Raw genomic sequence first — 20,693 nt, 5'->3', positions numbered from 1 at the left:
ACGGACCGGAATTCGGAGCGGAATTCGGTGTTCGCCCCCTCCTCTTCCCTGAACAGTGCCCCCTGCCCCCGCAGTCCCGCCCGCCACTGCCCGCGCTCAGGAAGTTCCCTGGCCTTGATTCGACCTGCCCCAGAAGGTGTGCCGGCCGGTCTTGCACAATGGCTATAGGAAGGGGGTGGGGAAGGCTCTGGCCCGAAGGCACCCCTGCCCCAGTGCCAGGCGGGCTTGCCTCAGGCCCAGCATATGGGCATTTCACGCGGGAGGCGGCTTGAGGGACAGAGCAAATCAGAAAAGGAAAAAGCAGTAGCACTTTACAGTTTGCAAAAGACTACCGGAATCAAAGCCTGGAGACCAACATGCACCAGCCTGTGGGGCTGGGCATGGGTGGGTCGCAGTGCCAGGGGAATGTGTTTCACTCTCAGGACATCCCAAGCTGGCAGGGGAGACAGTCAGGTTAACAAGTGGAATCCCCAGATCTCAATCCTTCCTTGGCTGCTGGTGCTCAGATCTCCTGATCTGCACCTGGACAAGGCCATCCACTTTCTGCTTGTTGACCCCTGGTAACTAAGCACTCACCACTTCTCTCATGCATTTCACCCTGTTATTGGACAGCTCTTAGTGTAACTGTGGCATAAGGCAGGAAGTGATGATGATAACAGTTAAATTTGCTGAGCACCTGTACTTCAGGCCTGTGCACACCACAGGAGGTAGGTTTGAAATGGATTAAAGTGATGCGGGCGTTCATTCATGCATTCAGTCACTTACCAGTCATTCAGCAACGGATGGTCAACACCTGTGTGTCAGACCCTCTGCTAGATGCTGGGGGTGAAAAGAGGAGGAAGCCCAAGCTGCCCTCCCCTCTGTGACCCTGGACAAGTGGCATTACCTCTTTGAACTTCAACTACCTCGTCTGTCAAAAGAGAATGACGCTTTTTGGGGGAGGGTTAAATGATATAACAAAATGCCCAGCATAGTGTCTGGCACCAGCGTCCATCATCTCTCAATAAACAGAACGTGTCATCCTATTATTCATAGTCCCTGCCCTCAAGAGCTTAGAGAAGCTTGAGGAAGGAGCAGAACATTCTGTTTTAAGGAAAATCACAGAGAGGGTAGGAACAGAACTGGAAGCTGAAAAACAAGACTTTTGACAGCAGATATTGAGAAACAGCATTCCAGGGAGTGGGGACAGCATGGGCAAGGGCCCGGCCTTTCAAGCACGGGATGCATTCATGCGTCAAAGAGTCATCATCAGGTGGAGTTGAAGTCATGCTGGCGGAGGTCACTAGTTTCCTTTTATAGAGGTGGAAACTGAGGCCCAGAGAGAGAAAGTGACTTGCTAAGGGCACACAGTGAGGCAGAGGGAGAACCTGGCCAAAGGTCAAGTCTTCTGGCACCCAGTGTCTGATTCTCTCTGCGCAACCAGAAGCAAGTGATGCTGATAACCTCGTTTCATTTTTCCCATAGCCCAAACTGTAGGATCTGTTCTGCCCAGGGAGGAGCAAGCTGGAGCTAGCTGGCATCTGGGCACCAGAGGCATCTTCTCGGCTGGGCTGGAGGCCTAGGCTAGATTGGGTAGAGATGGGGCCACAGCGACCTTTCCCCAGCCTTCAGGGCGCACCCAAGCCTGGAACACCCACAGCCTCCCTACCATGTGAGGCCCCTGGCCCAGGGTGGGACCCCAGATAGGGAGGCAACTTGAGCATCCAGAAGGTCTCCTCTTGCTTTGGAGACCTTCTGTCATATGTCACCTAATCCATCTGACCATCCATGGCTTCATATGTGAGAGGCACATGAGATGAAAGTGGAAAGGTGGCCAGGTGCAGTGACTCACGCCTGTAATCTCGGCACTTTGGGAGGCTGAGGAGGGCAGATCACGAGATCAGGAGTTCGAGACCAGCCTGGCCAATATGGTGAAACCCCATCTCTACTAAAAATGCAAAAGTTAGCTGGGCATGGTGGCACGTGCCTGTAATCCCAGCTGCTCAGAAGGCTGAGGCAGAAGAATTGCTTGAACCCGGGAGGTGGAGGTTGCAGTGAGCCAAGATCGCGCCACTGCACTCCAGCCTGGGTAAACAGAGCGAGACTCCGTCTAAAAAGAAAGAGAGAGAGAGAGAGAGAAAGAGAGAAAGAAAGAAAGAGAGAGAAAGGCATTGTAAACAGTAGGGTGCTGTGCACTTACGTGAATAGCTCTCCGCAAATCTGGGGCCAGTCCCTGACAATTTAAGATTCATTCATTTCACACCAAAAAAAACTGCCTTGTCTAGGGGTGAGGTGAAGGAGAATTGATGGCAAAAAAATCTGGAGGGAACTTTAGGGGGATAAAAATGGTCCTATGTCTTGACTGAGGTGTTGGTAACAGTACATATTTATCGAAATTTATCAAACTGTACAGATGCATCAAACGGATGCATTTTATTGTATCAAAATTATACTTCAACAAAGTTTATTTTATTTTTATTTTTGAGACAAGGTCTCTCTCTGTTGCCCAAGCTGGAGTGCAGTGGTGCGAACATGGACTCAGTGCAGCCTTAGCCTCCTGGGCTCAAGGCATCCTCCAGGCTCACCCTTGGGCTACCCCACCCAGCTAATTAAAAAATGTTTTTCATAGAGATGGGATCTCACCATGCTGCCCAGGCTGGTCTCCAACTCCTGGGCTCAAGGGATCCTCCCGCCTAAGCCTCCCAAAGTGCTGGGATTACAGGTGTGAGCCACCATTTATTTTAAAGTGAAAAAATAAATATGAAAGCACCTACTATGTGTTGGGTGCTAGTCTAGGTATTGGAGATATATCAGTATGCAAGAAAGTCACGGTCCTCGTCTTCATAGAGGTTATAGTGTTATGCTGGGGGAAGAAAATACAACAAATAAATAAAATGACATCAGAGAGTAATAAACATTAAGATGGGATAGGATGACCAGTGGGGTTGGGGTGGGATGCCATCTAGGAAAGTGGTCTAGGTAGGAAGAGGAGATGATACCTTGGGACCTGATTGGCAAGAAGGAGCCTGCTTGAAGAACGTTCAGGAAGAGCTGCCGTTTATGGAGATGGACCACAGAACAGGTGTCACGCCAAGGGCATTTCTGCCTCCTACCGTCCTCACAGCTTCTGGGGTAGGAACGATAAAGCCCATTTTATAGTTGAATAAATTGTTGCCATGATTTTTTTTTTTTTAATGATATTCAGGCTGGGCACGGTGGCTCACACTCGTAATGCCTGCACTTTGGGAAGCTGAGGCAGGAGGATCGCTTGAGGCCAGGAGTTTGAGACCAGCATGGACAACAGAGCGAGACCCCGTAGTAAATAATTTTTTTTAAAAATTAGCTGGGCATGGTCATGCATGCTTGTAGTCCCAGCTACTAGAAGGCAGAAGCAGGAAGACCTTGAGCCCAGGAGTTTGAGGCTGCAGCGAGCTATGATCTCGCCACTGCACTCCAGCCTGGGTGACAGAATGAGATCTTGCCTCTTTTTATATATGTATGTATGTACATATGTGTGTGTGTGTATATATATATGTATGTACATATGTATATATATATTCCATCGTATGCATACAGCAATCCTTGTTCAAACACACTGGAACAGGTAGGCACAGAGAAGGCATGACAGGTAAAGGTGTGAGTGAGCAAAAGGCAACAAGGTGAGTCCTTGTGGGGCCCAAGCCAGATGGCTGATCTAGGACTTCCTGCAGGGAAGGAGGGATGGGCCCTGGCATGGACTGGTGGGACCCCAGATGGGGAGACAACTTGAGCATACAGAACAGAATTTTTTTTTTTCACTGTGGAAAGATTGTAAAGCTCTTTAAACATAGTCAACTCTCTCTGCTATATGTCAATAGATCAATTCTTGTAATAAAAAAAGTTACAGTCTTTGGGTGGGGAAGGAATGAAGTTATTTGCCCTTTTTTTTTTTTTTAAGGAAAGAAAAACAAACATCGTCATCAGCACTATGAAGGATTCCAGGAAGTTTGACATCAGAGAATTTCTCAACTCCAAAATGCTGGAAACTCCTGCCCTTACGCTGGAGGCCATTTTGATGTCCCCTTGTTAGTTGTGAGTAAATGGAAGAATCTTTTCACACATTTAGTGGCCATTTGTGGGTTTTATTTATTTATTTATTTATTTTTTGAGACAGGGTCTTGTTCTGTTGCCCAGGCTAGAGTACAGTGGCACGATCTCTGCTCACTGCAATCTCCACCTCCTGGGTTCAAGCAATTCTTCTGCCTCAGCTTCCCAAGTAGCTGGGATTATAGGCACCTGCCACCATGCCCAGCTAATTTTTGTATTTCTAGTAGAAATGGGGTTTTGCCATGTTGGCCAGGCTGGTCTCTAACTCCTGACCTCAGGTGATCTGCCTGCCTCGGTCTCCCAAAGTGCTGGGATTACAGGTATGAGCCACTGCATCCAGCCTGGCTATTTGTGGTTTTTAAAATTGATATCCTCTGGCTGCTTTTCTGGGGGAATGTCTATCTTTTTCTTAGTGATTTGTAAGAGCTCTTTCTATAGCAAGGATTTCTGAAATCTGCAAGACGGGGAGATATCTGTCCTTTTTCTAGGACTCTGGACACTGTCTCTATTCACCAGGGGCTCCCACCCCCTTTTCTTGGCTCAGGCCCCAGAACCTGGTGGAAATGCCAGGGCTGTGGACAGAGGGTGGCAATAGTCTGCATCTGGAGCAGAAAGGAAAGGTTCTCCCTGCCCACCTGCTGGGCCTGCCCCTCTTGAACAGAGAATGCCACCTACAGCTCCTGATTCATCAGGCCTTTCTCTGGAAGTGGCTTCTGCCCACTGCCTCCCTGCAAAGCTGCCCCGCCCCTCCCCTCCCCACCACACCCTCAAGCATATTTGGAAGCAGGGAGCCATGGGCGAAGAATAATACTATTTGGCTTTGAAAGGGAGGGTTCAGACGGTCAGAACCAGAGCTTGGACGGAGACCCAGAAAAGGAAAGCGATTTGCCCAAAAGCATTCCTCACGAGCCCAGCCCAAGACCCCTTCCTAGTCCTGTAGGAAGAAGGAGGGGCCCTTTCTCTCCCCCTGAGTCCCTCTCCCTCCCAGTTGGCACGGAGTCCCAGCTCTGCTCTCCCCACAAACCTGTCAAACCTGAAATAGACCAGGAGAAAAAAAACAAACACCTCCAGTAAACAGCAAGGAGTGTGAATGAATCAGGATTTTGTTTTTAAGGAATATCATGTATCTACCTCTGTTTACCCAGTTGGCATGGCCCATTGTGCAGAAGGGACCCTGGCACCCAGCCCAGACTGCCTCTCTTTATTAACTGTTGGGTGGTAGAAAGGTCCGAAGCTCATAGCCTGTTCCGTCTGTCAGGCTGCTAAACTCCCTCTCACTCCTTCAGTGGCCAAGCTGTCACCTCTCCCCAGCTCTACTGCCACCCCAAGTCCAGGAAACTGGCCTCGCTGCCTCCAGCCCCCCATGCATTCCTCACTGGGAGCCAGAGGAATTGTTATAAAACACAGATATGATCTTACCAATTCCCTCACTTCTAACCTTCTGTGGCTTCCACTGTCCTGGAGAGAAATTCAGACTCTGGACATGGCACTGGGGGCCCCTGCCAGCCCCTCCCCCCGCTTCCCCTCCCCATTCTCTAGCCACACTGAGATTTCACATCCTCAAACTAGCCCTGCTCCATCCCACCTCAGGGCTTATGAAACGTGGATTCTTGGCCGGGCGCGAGGTCTCACTCTGTAATCCCAGCACTTTGGGCCCAGGCTGGAGTGCGGGCACGATCACAAGGTCAGGCAGATCGGCCACGGTTCAAACCCCGTCTCTACTAAAAACTACAAAAAAAATTAGCTGGGCGCGGTGGCGGGCGCCTGTGCCCAGCTAATTTTGGAGGCTGAGTAGGAGAATGGCGTTTCACCCGGGAGGCGGGCTTGCAGTGAGCCGACCTCGCGCCATGCACTCCACCCTGGCGATAAAGAGCGAGACTCCGTCTCAAAAAAAAAAAAAACAAAAACAAAAAACAAAAAAAAGAAATGTGGATTCTTTTTTTTTTTTAGAGAGTCTCTCTCTGTCACTCCAGCCGCTCTGTCGCCCAGGCTGGAGTGCAGTGGCACGATCTCAGCTCACTGCAACCTCGGCCTCCTGGGTTCAAGCAATTCTCTGCCTCAGACACTCAAGTAGCTGGGATTACAGGTTCCCACCACCATGCCTGGCTAATTTTGGTATTTTTAGTAGAGACAAGGTTTCACCATCTTGGCCAGGCTGGTCTTGAACTCCTGACCTTGTGATCCACCCACCCTGGCTTCCCAAAGTGCTGGGATTACAGGCGTGAGCCACTGTGCCAGGCCCTCTTTTTTTTTTTTTTTTTTATATTATTTGAGACAGTCTTGCTCTGTCACCCAGACTGGAGTACAGTGGCGCAATCTCTGCTCACTGCAACCTCCGCCTCCCAGGCTCCAGCGATTCTCCCGCCTCAGCCTCCTGAGTAGCTGGGATTATAGGCACCCGCCACCACGCCTGGCTAATTTTGGTATTTTTAGTAGAGACGGGGTTTCACCATGTTGATCAGGCTGGTCTCAAACTCCTGAGTTCAGGTGATCCACCCGCCTTGGCTCCCAAAGTGCTGGGATTACAGGCGTGAGCCACCGTGCCTGGCTGTGTGAAACATGAATCTTTCTTTTCACCCATCTTGCCCCACCAAGCAGCATTCAGCCTTCAACCTCAGATAATTACCCTTCATCAGAGAGGACATTTCTGTACCCCACCCCGCTGACTAGGTCAGGCCTGCCATTATTATCACCCCCTCCCCAGGTCCTAAACTCCTCCTTCATGGCAAGCAGCAGACTCCGTCTCACAAAAAAAATAAAAATAAAAATAAATTAAATAGATCTTTCTCTCTGAGGACCAGGAGTGTCCTCCTTCGACATGACATCACTAGTGTCAGTCGTAATGGGAGCTCGAGGGAGCACGTATGTTGTGCAGAACACCATTCTGGGCACTGGAGGGGAATGTGACAGTGAGGGACCCACCTGGTCCTTGGGACCTCACAGGCTTGTTCATAGACCTGTACCAACATGCTCATGCCTGCAGTGGCCATGCCACATCATGGGATACAAAGTCCTTTCTACAGAGCATCTGGGCCTCTGCTACTGTGCAGAGCTTTTGCTTGCAGACTTCCAGGAAGGAGGTGCCTCACCGCCTTCCCAGGTCACAATTCTGTGGTTGGATCCAACAGCACTGAAGTCAGGCATGGGGCCACTGAAGTGCCAGCAGACAGGCGGGGAGTGAGAAATAACTTCAGGATGATAAAGATAACGGAAGCGTCCATTCATTGCAGGCTCCTGTGTTCAGTTCAGTGCTTTGTAGCTTCTGCCTCATTGAATGGTCACCACAGCTTTTGGGGGACACCCATTTTACAGGAGAGGAAACTGAGGCTCTATGAGGTGTAAGTAAGAAATGAGGATGAGACCAGTCGCGGTGGCTCACGCCTGTAATCCCAACACTTTGGAAGGTTGAGGCAGGAGGATCACTTGAGCCCAGGAGTTTGAGAGCAGCCTGGGCAACACAGCAAGACCTCATCTCTATTTTTTTTTTTTTTGCAAGACAAGAGTCTTGCTCTGTCACCAGGCTGCAGTGCAGTGGCGCCATCTCAGCTCACTGCAACCTCCGCCTCCTGGGTTCAAGCGATTCTCCTGCCTCAGCCGCCTGAGTAGCTGGGATTACAGGCGCGTGCCACCACGTCCAGCTAATTTTTGTATTTGTAGTAAAGACGGGGTTTCACCATGTTGACCAGGCTAGTCTCAAACTCCTGACCTCGTGATCCACCTGCCTCGGCCTCCCAAAGTGCTGGGATTACAGGTGTGAGGCACTGTGCCCAGCCTCTATTTTTTTTTTTTTTTTTTTTGAGACGGAGTCTCGCTGTGTCCCCACCTGCCCGATCGGCGGCTCACTGCAAGCTCCGCCTCCCGGGTTTACGCCATTCTCCTGCCTCAGCCTCCGAGTAGCTGGGACTACAGGCGCCCGCCACCACGCCCGGCTAGTTTTTTGTATTTTTAGTAGAGACGGGGTGTCACCATGTTAGCCAGGATGGTCTCGATCTCCTGACTTCGTGATCCACCCGCCTCGGCCTCCCAAAGTTCTGGGATTACAGGCTTGAGCCACCGCGCCCGGCCCCAGCCTCTATCTTTAAATAATTTATTGTTATTTTAAAGTAACAGATGAAGCCAGGTGTGGTGGCTCACACATTTTGGGAAGCCGAGGTGGACAGATTACCTGAGGTCAATAGTTTGAGACCAGCCTGGCCAACATGGTGAAACCTCATCTTTACTAAAAATACAAAAATTAGCCAGGCGTGGTGGTGCACGTCTGTAATCCCAGCTACTCGGGAGGCTGAGGCACAAGAATCACTTGCACCAGAGAGGCGGGGGTTGCAGTGAGCCAAGATTGCATCACTGTACTCCAGCCTGGGTGACAGAGCAAGACTCTGTCCACCCCTGTCCCCCCAAAAAAAATAAGAGATGAGGATGAGACCGATACATAGCTCTGCCTGCTTTAGAGCTGCAGTACCCCACACTTCCCACACCATCCTCCAGATGCAATCCTACAAGTTCAGCTTTTTCTCAAACACAAAATGGGCTTCTCTGCTATATCTTTTTTATTTTTATTTTTATTTTTTTCAGGGATAAGACCTCTTGCTCTGTAACCCAGGCTGGAGTACAGTGGGTTGATCATGGCTCACTGCAGCCTCAAACTCCTGGGCTCAAACAATCCTCCCGACCCAGCCTCCTGAGTAGCCGGGACTACAGGCATGTACCACTACACCTGGCTAATTGAAAAAAAAAAGTTGGACCAGTTGCAGTGGCCCACGCTTGTAATCTCAGCACTTTGGGAGGCCGAGGCAGGTGACTCACAAGGTCAGGAATTCGAGACCACCCTGGCCAACACAGTGAAACTCTGTCTCTACTAAAAAACACAAAAAAATTAGCTGGGTGTGGTGGTGGGTGCTTGAAATCCCATCTACTCGGGAGGCTGAAGCAGGAGAATCACTTGAATCCGGGAGGAGGAGGTTGCAGTGAGCCGAGATCGCACCATTGCACTCCAGCCTGCGAGACAGAACAAGACTCCATCTGAAAAAAAAAAAAAAAAAAAAAAAAATTTAGCTGGGAGTGGTGGCCTGTGCCTGAAATCCCTTCCAGGAGACTGAGGTATGAGGAATCCCTTGAACCCGGGAGGCAGAGGATGCAGTGAGCCGAGATCCAGCTACTGCACTCCAGCCTGGGCAACAGAGCAAGACTTGGTCTCAAAAAAAAAAAAAAAAAAAAAAATGCAGCCAGGCGCCGTGGCTTATGCCTGTAATCCCAGCGCTTTGGGAGACCGAGGCAAGTGGATCATCTGAGCTCAGGAGTTCAAGACCAGCCTGGCCAACATGGTGAAACATCGTTTCTACTAAAAATACAAAAAAAATTAGCTGGGCATGGTGGTGGGCCCCTGTCATCCCAGCTGCTCGGGAGGCTGAGGCAGGAGAATCACTTGAACCCGGGATGCAGAGGTTGCAGTGAGCCGAGATCTCGCCATTGCACTCCAGCCTGGGTGACAAGAGTGAAACTCTGTCTGAAAAAAAAAAAAAGGAAAAAAAGAAAAGAAAAAGAAAAAGAACCCATTGTAGTGGCTCAAGCCTCTGATGTTTTGGGAGGTCAAGGAGTGAGGATCCCTTGAGCCCAGGAGTTTGAGGCTGCATTGAGCTATGATCATTCCGCTGCATGCCAGCCTGAGTGACAGAGCAAAACCCCATCTCTAAAAAAAAAAAAAAGAACCCTGTGTGCCTTGTGTGTCCTGGGCACTTGTGCACAAATCTTACCTCCCATCCACCCCATCCTCCAAAGTGAGAGCCCCAGAAGGAAGGGACTGGAGCTGGCCCAGTTCCTGACTCCTAGCACGTCCTTGAAAGCTGTTTGCTGCTGAGCCAGTGCCGGACAGTCACTCCCAGTTCCTCTAAGGCGAGCCGAGTGGGGTTTCGGGCCCCACCACCTCCCTCCCACCTCTTCCACGCTAGACTTTGTTTCCTGCTGGGCTGCAGCTGCCCCTCACCAGCTGGTGACTCAGAGCCTGGGCAGGATGGCAGTGCCGATTGGGCCCTCGCAGCCCTCTGAGCCTTCTGTGACTCAGCTTGTGGTGAGGCTGCTCCTGGGCTCCGGGGTGGGGCCCCTCCGCCCCAGCCTGGCCCTCCTTCCTCTCCCCTTTAGGTCTTGCTGATTTCTGTCCTGCAGGTCTTCTCAGTAGAACGAGGATAATCCTGAATTCAGAACATATTTCCTGAGTACCGAGAGTGCCCGGGAGAGGAGGGCTGAGAGCTGGCTCCTGCGCTCCTGAGAGGACAGTTCCCAGGGTAGGAGCAGAGAGAAGGCCCAGAGGAAGATGGGAGGGAGGCAGGGCAAAGGATGCTATGGAGATAGCCCAGAGCTGGGCCGCAGGTGAGCAAGGACCACTGTGTGTTAAGGACTGATCAGGGACCTGGGAGCAGGGAGGTTACGAGGACCGGGCCTTCCCACCCCACATGGTGCCTCTGTGAGAATTAGCAAAGTCAGTGAAAACAGGCTGGGACTGTCTTGTGCCAGGGCCCCAGCTGGCTTGGCAAGTGCAGTGTGGGCTGGATTCAGCCCCCATCACCCGACGCATTTGTGCAGGGAGCCCTGAGTGAGGAGGCAGGGGTGGTGCCGCCTCCTAGGGGACATTTAGAAAAGTGTCTACGGAGGTGTTTTCATGGCCACTATGTCTGATGTTTGTGAGAGGAGGGTTGCGGGGGGGAGTGTGGGGCAGCGGGAGGGTTATTGACATTTAGTGTCTGAAATCCAGGGATGCTAGGTGTCCTGTCAAGATGGCTGGTCCTGCCAAGGGATGAAATATTCCCTCTACTCCCAAATTCAGGCCTGAGACCCCTCTGCTGTCCAGTTACATCATGGAGAGGATCATAACAACCGTGACCTTCTGAAATTCTTCCCAGTGTTCTAAGTGGGTTTTTGTGTTTGCTTTTGTTTTTGTTTGAGATGGAGCCACGGCTGGAGTCCAGTGGTGCGATCTCAGCTCATTGTAACCTCCACTTCCTGGGTTCAAATGATTCTCCTGCCTCAGCCTCCCGAGTAGCTGGGATTACAGGTACATGTCACTACACTCAGGTAATTTTTGTATTTTTAGTAGATACGGGGTTTCACCATGTTGGCCAGGCTGGTCTTGAACTCCTGGCCTCAAGTGATCCACCCGCCTTGGCCTCCCAAATTGCTGAGATTATAGGCGTGAGCCACCACACTCGGCCGAGCCTGGTTTTCTACCTATGCTACCTACTTTCTCTAAGGATGTCCTGCTCTGGAAATCTTCAAGGGAATGTCTTTTACCTTAAAGTAACTCCCCTTCCTCCCTGTCAGGTATCTCTGCATAACTCTGAAGAGTTTTGAAGATGCAAAGTCCTTCCTCTCTGCCCATCCAGGGAAGCTTCTGGCCACCCTCGGGGTGAGTGAGCAGTAGCGGGTGGAAGTTCCTCAACTTCATTACAGCTGTGAGGCCTCGGATTGGCTCTCACCACTCTGGGCATCCTTTTTTTTTTTTTTTTTTTTTTTTGAGATGGAGTCTCGCGCTGTCGCCCAGGCTGGAGTGCAGTGGCCAGATCTCAGCTCATTGCAAGCTCCGCTTCCCGGGTTTACGCCATTCTCCTGCCTCAGCCTCCCGAGTAGCTGGGACTACAGGCGCCCGCCACCTCGCCCGGCTAGTTTTTTGTATTTTTTTAGTAGAGACGGGGTTTCACCGCGTTAGCCAGGATGGTCTCGATCTCCTGACCTCGTGATCCTCCCGTCTTGGCCTCCCAAAGTGCTGGGATTACAGGCTTGAGCCACCGCGCCCGGCCTGGGCATCCTTTTTTGTAAAACGGAGCCAGTAATTTCCATTCTTCTGGTTGTTGTAGGCTGGCAATGAGGGCATCCACAGATGGCACCTGGCCCACTCATCAAATGGCAGTTACCCTCTCTCGTGATGATTGTCAGCATCTAGTGTGAAAGATGGGAAGAGTCTACATCGATTCTTTTTTTTTTTTTTTTTTTTTTTCTTTAAGAGATATAATTGCCCAGGCTGGTCCTGAACTCCTAGACTCGAGCCATCTGCCTGCCTCAGCCTCCTAAAGTGCTGGGATTACAGGTGTGTGCCCCCAAGCCTGGCCTGCACTGCATTCCTATTCCGATGTTACAAGGTGGATGGGGCCATGATAGAGGTTTGAGCCAGCAAGGAGGGTGTGGCACGAGGCCTGATGGCTTCCTGGAGGAGGAGGTGTTTGAATTAGGCCATCGGAGACAGAACAGATTCACTGGGAAAGTAGCTGTGTGTGCCAGGTGCACCAGCCGGGCTACCAGGCGCTGATTTGTGGAAATTCTCTGGGGGGTTCTCTGAGTGAGGAAGAAGGATCCCGTGGGGCCTGGGCAAGGCTAGAAGTGCAGCCTGGGAAACAGGCTCAGCAGTACAAGTACAGCTTCTTCCTTTCTTTTTCTTCTGCTTGTTGAAGCCTGATTTACATATATCAAATGCACCAGTCGCAATGAGTTTTAAAAATATGTTTTGGCAGCTTTATGGAAGTATAACTGACGGATAACCTGCATGCATTCAAAATGTACAATTTGGCCAGGTACGGTAGCTCATACCTGTAATCCCAACACTTTGGGAGGCCAAGGCAGGTGGATCACCTGAGGTCGGGAGTTCGAGACCAGCCTGGTCAACATGGTGAAACCCCATCTTTACTAAAAATACAAAAATTAGCCAGGCATGATGACACGTGCCTGTAATCCCAGCTACTCAGGAGGCTGAGGCAGGAGAATCTCTTGAACCCGGGAGGTGGAGGTTGCAGCGAGCAGAGATTGCGCCATTGCACTCCAGCCTGGGCAACAGAGCGAGACTCCGTCTCAAAAAAAAAAAAAAAAGTACAATTTGATGATTTGGGGCAGATGTGTCCATCCATAGAACCATCACCACAGTCAAGATAATGAATATATGCATCACCCCAAAAGTTTCCTCTCGCCCCATGTAATCCCTCCCTCCCTCTCTCCCCATGTAATCCTTCCCTCCCTCTCTCAGGCACCCACTGTTCTGATTTCCATCACTATAGATTAGCTGCTATTTTCTAGAATTTTATAGAAATTGAATAATATAGTATTACTCTTTTTTGTTTAGCTTTTTAAAAAAACTCGTCATGGAGATCGAGACCATCCTGGCTAACACCGTGAAACCCCGTCTCTACTAAAAAATACAAAAAACTAGCCGGGCGAGGTGGCGGGCGCCTGTAGTCCCAGCTACTCGGGAGGCTGAGGCAGGAGAATGGCGTAAACCTGGGAGGCGGGGCTTGCAGTGAGCTGAGATCCGGCCACTGCACTCCAGCCCGGGCGACAGAGCGAGACTCCGTCTCAAAAAAAAAATAAATAAATAAATAAAAATTAAAAAAATAAAAAAACTCGTCATTATGGCTAGGCGCAGTGGCTCATGCCTGTAATCCCAGCACTTTGGAAGGCCAGGGCCGGCAGATCACTTGAGGTCAGAAGTTTGAGATCAGCCTGGCCAACATGGCGAAACCCTATCTCTACTAAAAAGACAAAAATTAGCTGGGCTTGGTGATGTGCACCTGTAGTCCCAGCTACTCCAGAGGCAGGAGAATTGCTTGAATCCAGGAGGTGGAAGTTGCAGTGAGCAGAGATAGTGCCACTGCACTCCAGCCTGGGCAACAGAGCAAGATGCCATTTCAAAAACAAAAACAATGGCCAGGGGCAGTGGCTCACGCCTGTAATCCCAGCACTTTGGGAGGCCGAGGCAGGTGGATCACCTAAGTCGGGAGTTCGAGACCAGCCTGATCAACATGGAGAAACCCCATCTCTCCTAAAAATACAAAACTAGCCGGGTATGGTGGCGCATGCCTGTAATCCCAGCACTCGGAAGGCTGAGGCAGGAGAATCACTTGAACCCAGGAGGCGGAGGTTGCGGTGAGCTGAGATCACGCCACTGCACTCCATCCTGAGCAACAAGAGCAAAACTCCATCTCAAAAACAAATAAACAGAAAAAAAAAAACAAATAAAACACTGCAAACATTTGTGCATAGCTTGACGAGGTTTTAATCTGTGTGTATAAGTGTATAACCATCACCTAGGTCAAAACATGAAACACTTCCAGGACCCAGAAAGCTCTCCTGTTTCAGGCCATATCACTTCAGCTATTTTCACTTTTATCACAGTAAGTCAGTTTAATTCCATTTATATTAAGTTTATAGAATTTCATACATATTATTATTATTTTTTTTAGACAGGGTCTCACTCTGTCACCTAGGTTGGAGTGCAGTGGCACAATCATGGTTCACTGCAGTCTCAGCCTCCCCAGTTTGAGCGATCTTCCCACCTCTGTCCTGCCGGACTCAAGCAATCCTCCCATCCTCTCAGCCTCCTGAGTAGCTGGGACTACAGTCATGCACCAACATGCCCTGCTAATTGTTTTATTTTTTGTACAGACAGGGTCTCACTATGTTGCCCAGTCTTGAACTCCTGGGCTCAAGCAATCCTCTTGCCTTGGCCTCCCAAAGTGCTGGAATTATAGGTACCAGCCACCATGCCCAGCCAATAACTTCATATCAATGCAATTAAACTCCTGGCATATGATTTCTTATGGAAAAAAATGGAATTAAAGAACAACACAGTCCAGGTGCAGTGGCTCATACCTGTAATCCCAGCACTTTGGGAGGCTGAGGTGGGTGGATCACCTGAGGTCAAGAGTTCGAGACCAGCCTGGCCAACATGGTGAAAACCCACCTCTACTAAAAATACAAAAATTAGCCAGGCATGGTGGCACATGCCTGTAATCCCAGTTACTCTGGAGGCTGAGGCAGGAGAATCACTTGACCCTGGGAGGCAGAGGTTGAAGTGAGCCAAGATTGCCCCATTGCACTCCAGCCTGGGCAACAAGAGCGAAACTCTGTCTCAAAAAAAATTTAAAAAAAAGAACAATGCAATCTTTTTTTTTGTGTCTAGCTTTTTTTGCATTACACTATGTGTCTGTGATTGACCCGTGTTGTTGCGTGTATCCGTAGTTTATTTGTTTTATTGCTGTTTAGTGTTCCACTGTACAGATCCACCACAAGATGTTTATCCATTCCCCTTCTGATGGATGCTTGGCTTACTTCCAGTTTTGGCTATTATAAATAAAGACGCTATGAACATTTGTATACAAGTCTTTTTATGGACACATATTTTCATTATCCTGGGTAAATAGCCAGGAGTGGAATTTCTGGTTCATAGAGGAAGTGTTCTTATTACTAGAAACTGTCAAACACTTTTTCAAAATGTTTCTACCACTTTACACCCTCACAAACAATGGACGAGAGTTCCGGTTGCTCCACATTCTTGCCAACATTTCATATTGTCAGACCTTTAATTTTAACCTTTCTGGTGATGAGCAGTGGCATTTCATGGTGGTTTTGTTTTGCATTTCCCTTATGACTAATGACTAACGTTGTAGACTGTTGTTTCATATACTTACTATACTTAAAAAAAACTTAAGCTTTCTGGGCCAGGCGTGGTGGCTCACGCCTGTAATCCCAGCACTTTGGGAGGCCGAGGCAGGTGGTTCATGAGGTCAGGGGATTGAGACCATCCTGGCTAACGTGGTGAATCCCCGTCTCTACTAAAAAAAATAAAAAAAATTAGCCGGCTGTGGTGGCAGGCGCCTGTAGTCCCAGCTACTTCGGAGGCTGAGGCAAGAGAATGGTGTGAACCTGGGAGCTTGCATTGAGCTGAGATCGTGCCACTGCACTCCAGCCTGGGCAACAGAGCAAGAGCAAGACTCAGTCTCAAAAAAAAAAAAAAAAAAAAGTTTAAGCTTTCTGTTATTTATTTAAAAAGTAAAACATGCTGTGCATGCTTGTAATCCCAATGTTTTGGGAAGAGGCCAGTGTTTAACACAAGCCTGGGCAAGATCCCAGCTCTATATTAAAAAAAAAAAAATTAGCCTGGTGTGGTGGCACCTGTAGTCCCATCTACTCAGGAGGCTGAGGTGGGAGAATTACTTGAACCCAGGAGTTCAAGGCTGCTGTGAGCCATGGTCACGCCACTGCACTCCAACCTGGGTGACAGTGAGATCCTATCTTTAAAAAAAAAAAAAAAGTAAAACATGCTTAATGTTAGACATTAAGACATCGGCTGGGCGCGGTGGCTCACACCTGTAATCCCAGCACTTTGGGAGGCCAAGGCAGATGGATCACAAGGTCAAGAGATCGAGACCTGCCTGGCCAACACGGTGAAACCCCATCTCTACTAAAAATACAAAAATTAGCTAGGCATAGTGGCACGCACCTGTACTCCCAGCTACTCAGGAGGCTGAGGCGGGAGAATCGCTTGAACCCAGGAGGCGGAGGTTACAGTGAACCGAAATCGCACCACTGCACTCCAGCCTGGCAACAGAGCGAGATACTATATCAAAAAAAAAAAAAAAAAAAAAAGAAAGAAAGAAAGAAAAGAATTCTAACTACAGAAATCTATAAAGTACAATAGAAACATTTTTACCTTATTCCTCCAATTTCAGTCATTGGCATTAGCTAACAATAATTTGGTTATTGGTTTATTATATAGCCTTCCATATAGACATTTTTATTTTTCGACAAAAACAGATATTATTGCATACACACACACACACACACAGAGCTTACATTTTTGTAACCACACACACACAATGAAAACCTCTTGTTTTTTATTTTCATTTTTAAATAGAGATGAGGTCTCGCTTTGTTGCCCAGGCTGGTCTTGAACTCCTGAGCTCAAACAATCCTCCCACCTCAGTCTTTCAAAATACTGGGACTACAGGCGTGAGCCCCTGTGCCCTGCCCCTGTGTTGCTTTTATTGAGCGTATACTATATGGAGATTTTGAGCAAAGAGATTGACATGCATTTTATCACTGAAACTGTTCGATAACTATAGTAACTGGATGAGACAATTGGAGCTTAGAAAGGTTAAGACAGTTGCCAAGGTCACACAGCTCACAAGTGGCAATGCCATCACTTGAACTCAGGTCTCTGACATCAAAACCACAGGTTGATGAACTGAGATATTCTTTTTTTTTTTTTTTTTTTTTTTTTTTTGAGTTGGAGTCTTGCACTGTTGCCCAGGTTGGAGTGCAGTGGCACGATCTCAGCTCACTGCAAGTTCCGCCTCCCATGTTCACGCCATTCTCCTGCCTCAGCCTCCTGAGTAGCTGGGACTATAGGTGCCTGCCACCACGCCCGGCTAAGTTTTTTTACTTTTAGTAGAGACGGGGTTTCACCACGTTAGCCAGGATGGTCTCGATCTCCTGACCTCGTGATCCGCCTGCCTCGGCCTCCCAAAGTGCTGGGATTACAGGCGTGAGCCACCGCGCCCGGCCTGAGGTGTTTTCTTCTTGCAATCTTAGATTCACTCACTGTTTCTTTTCTTATTTTTGTTTTTAGAGACAGGGTATTGCTCTGTCCCCTAGGCTGGAGAGCAGTGGTGCAATCATAGCTCACTGTAACCTTCAACTCCTGGGCTCAAGTGATCCTCCTGCTCCCAGCCTCCTGAGTAGCTAGGACTACAGGTGCACACCACTACCCAGCTAATTTTACTTTTTATTTCTGTAGAGATGGGGTATCACTATGTTACCCAGCCTGGTCTCGAACTCCTGGCCTCAAGCGATCCCCATGCCTCGGGCTCCCAGAGTGCTATGATTACAGGCATGAACCACAGCACCAGGCCTTCACTCATTCTTTCATTCATTCAACAAATATTCTTTGAGCCTTCAGAGCCACAGATGAGCTGAGGAGCCAGCCAGGTAGACTGACTACTAACATTTAGGAAAAGAGGGGTGTGATGGGAGAAGTAGGGGGAATAGCCCTGACCCAGGGCCTGAGTCGGGAAAGGGTCTTAGAGGAAGGACCCCTGAAGGATGTGTAGGAAGCCTGGGGGAGGAGAGAGCGTCAGCTGAAGAGAGTGCGTGCGTGCGTGCGTGTGTACAGTGCCTTCTTAGGGAGCCCAGTCCCTCTCCAGGGTGCTGGGGTCGAGTGGAGGCAGGCGAGGCCCGGCAGCAAGGCCCTAGGACCCCAGGACCATCTTACGGAGTCTGCTTCTGTCCTCAGGGAAACACTGGAATGGCTACAGTGACAGTTTTCAGATTCTAGGGTTTTAGGATTTAATTTCTTTCCCTTCCCCTCCCACAAGATTGCGCTGCAAGGAGCACAGTGTCCTGGTGGCTCAGAGGCCGCCGAGGCACCCCCAGATCCCCACCCGCTCCCTGGGCCTGCAGGTGGATTGTTCACCCCTGCCCTGCTCCAGGATTCAGGCTGGCTCTTTGGTCATCAAGGGCCCCATTGCCCTCTGGTGGTGGCTGGACACAGCTGTGGCAGGAATTCCAGACTCCGGCTGGGTGAAATGGGGACAGGTCCTGCTTCTCCCCTAGACCTCCCCATGTCTGTCACCAGCATCCCCACCTAGGTGTTTAGTGTGGGCTCACCCTCGAGCCCCCTCTGTCCTCTCATTTCTTTTCTTTTCTTTTTTTTTTTTTTGAGGCTGAGTCTCGCTCTGTTGCCTAGGCGGGAGTGCAGTGGCGAGATCTCAGCTCATTGCAACCTCCGCCTCCCAGGTTCAAGTGATTCTCCTGCCTCAGAGTCTCCGAAGTAACTGGGATTACAGGCACATGCCATCAACTCAAGCTATTTTTTTTTTTTTTTTTTTTTTTTTTTTGAGACGGAGTTTTGCTTTTGTCGCCCAGGCTGGAGTGCAATGGCGCGATCTCGGCTCACCGCAACCTCTGCCTCCTGGGTTCAAGCGATTCTCCTGCCTCAGCCTCCCGAGTCACTGGGATTACAGGTGTGTGCCACCACACCCAGCTAATTTTTGTATATTTAATAGAGACGGGGTTTCACCATGTTGGCCAGGCTGGTCTCAAACTCCTAGGCTCAAGTGATTCTCCTACCTTGACCTCCGAAAGTGTCGGGATTACAGGTGTGAACCACTGCGCGCAGCCCATAATCTTATTTTAGTAATTGACTCAATAATGCCCTCATAGTGCAGGATCTAGTTAGTGTAAGATTAGATATTGCATTTAGTTGTCCTGTCTTGTAGGCTCCATCAATCAGGAACACTTCCACAGCCCTTCTTTACTTTTATGAGTACAGTAGTGGCTCTCAGCTGGAGACAAGTTTTCCCTCCAGGGGACATTTGGTATGCCCGGAGACACTTTGGGTGTCACAACTGTGGTTGTGTTACTGGCATCTAGTGGGTGGAGGCTAGGGATGCTGCTAGATACCCTATAGTATACAGCACAGTCCCCTGGACAACCAAGAATATCTGGACCAAAATGTCAGTAGTACTAAGGTTGAAAAACTGTAGACTAGAATGATCTTTTACAAACGTTAATCACATCCCATCACCTTCCTGCTTAAATCTCTCCAATGGCTTCCCATTGCTTTCAGGATGAAATCTAACCTCCTCATGGCCTACTAAGCCCTGTGTGACTGCCATGGCCTTAGACCTCCTTGCCTCCCTCCCTCCTCTTTGTTCACTGTGTTCCAGCCACATCAACCTTCTGTTGGTTCCACAAACGTGCCCAGCTTGCTCCTACCCCAGGACCTTTGCACTCCCTGTTCCCGCTGCCTGGAACACTCCTCTCAATAGCCACTTGGCAGATTCCTTAGTATTCACGTGTCATCTTAAATGCCCCTCTTCAGAGAGCCTTCCTGACCACCCACTTATTCTCTCCCATTACCCCCTGCTTTATTTATTTATTTATTTATTTATTTATTTATTTATTTGTGAGACAGAGTTTAGCTCTGTCACCCAGGCTGGAGTACAGTGGCACAATCTTGGCTCACTGCAACCTCCACCTCCTGGGCTCAAACCATCCTCCTGACTCAGCCTCCTGAGTAGCTGGGATTACAGGTGCATGCCACCATGTCTGGCTAATTTGTGTGTGTGTGTGTGTGTGTGTATGTGTTTTATTTTTTTTAGTAGAGATAGGGTTTCACCATATTGGCCAGGCTGGTCTCGAACTCCTGACCTCAAGTGATCCTCCCACCTCGGCCTCCCCAAAGTGCTGGGATTACAGGCATGAGCCACTATGCCCGGCCTGCTTTGTTTTTTTCATAACTCTTTTTCTTCTATCTGAAATTATGTTTTTTATCACTGGTCCTCCCTTGCCAGAATGAAATCTTTTCTTTTTTTTTTTTTTTTTTTTTTTTTTTTTTTGGAGACGGAGTCTCTCTCTGTCGCCCAGGCTGGAGTGCAGTGGCCGGATCTCAGCTCACTGCAAGCTCCGCCTCCCGGGTTTACGCCATTCTCCTGCCTCAGCCTCCCGAGTAGCTGGGACTACAGGCGCCCGCCACCTCGCCCGGCTAGTTTTTTTTGTATTTTTTAGTAGAGACGGGGTTTCACCGTGTTAGCCAGGATGGTCTCGATCTCCTGACCTCGTGATCCGCCCGTCTCGGCCTCCCAAAGTGCTGGGATTACAGGCTTGAGCCACCGCGCCCGGCCGGGAGATAAATCTTTAGCGATTTTCTTCATGGCCATATCCCCAGCACCTAGAACAGGTCCTGGCACATAGTAGGCATGTAGAAATATTTGTTGAAGGAATGCATATGGCCTAATGATGACGACAATGGGCTTTGAGTCAGGCAGACCTCAGATTAAATCATTGCTCTGCCACTTACCAGCTGAGGGACTTTG

The 20,693-nt window shown here is 49.4% G+C and overlaps 1 protein-coding gene across 1 annotated transcript in view; it reads right to left on the bottom strand.

Annotated features, from left to right (window-relative positions):
* Positions 1 to 20,693, bottom strand: part of PTRH1 (peptidyl-tRNA hydrolase 1 homolog) — a 272,344-nt gene that overhangs the window by 123,733 nt on the left and 127,918 nt on the right. The window lies entirely within an intron of this gene.

This window comes from Macaca thibetana, chromosome 15, assembly GCF_024542745.1.
Source record: "Macaca thibetana thibetana isolate TM-01 chromosome 15, ASM2454274v1, whole genome shotgun sequence".
NCBI classification, from domain to species: domain Eukaryota; kingdom Metazoa; phylum Chordata; class Mammalia; order Primates; family Cercopithecidae; genus Macaca; species Macaca thibetana.
Note: the sequence above shows the minus strand (reverse complement) of the source record. Positions and strands in the feature narration are given on the sequence as shown.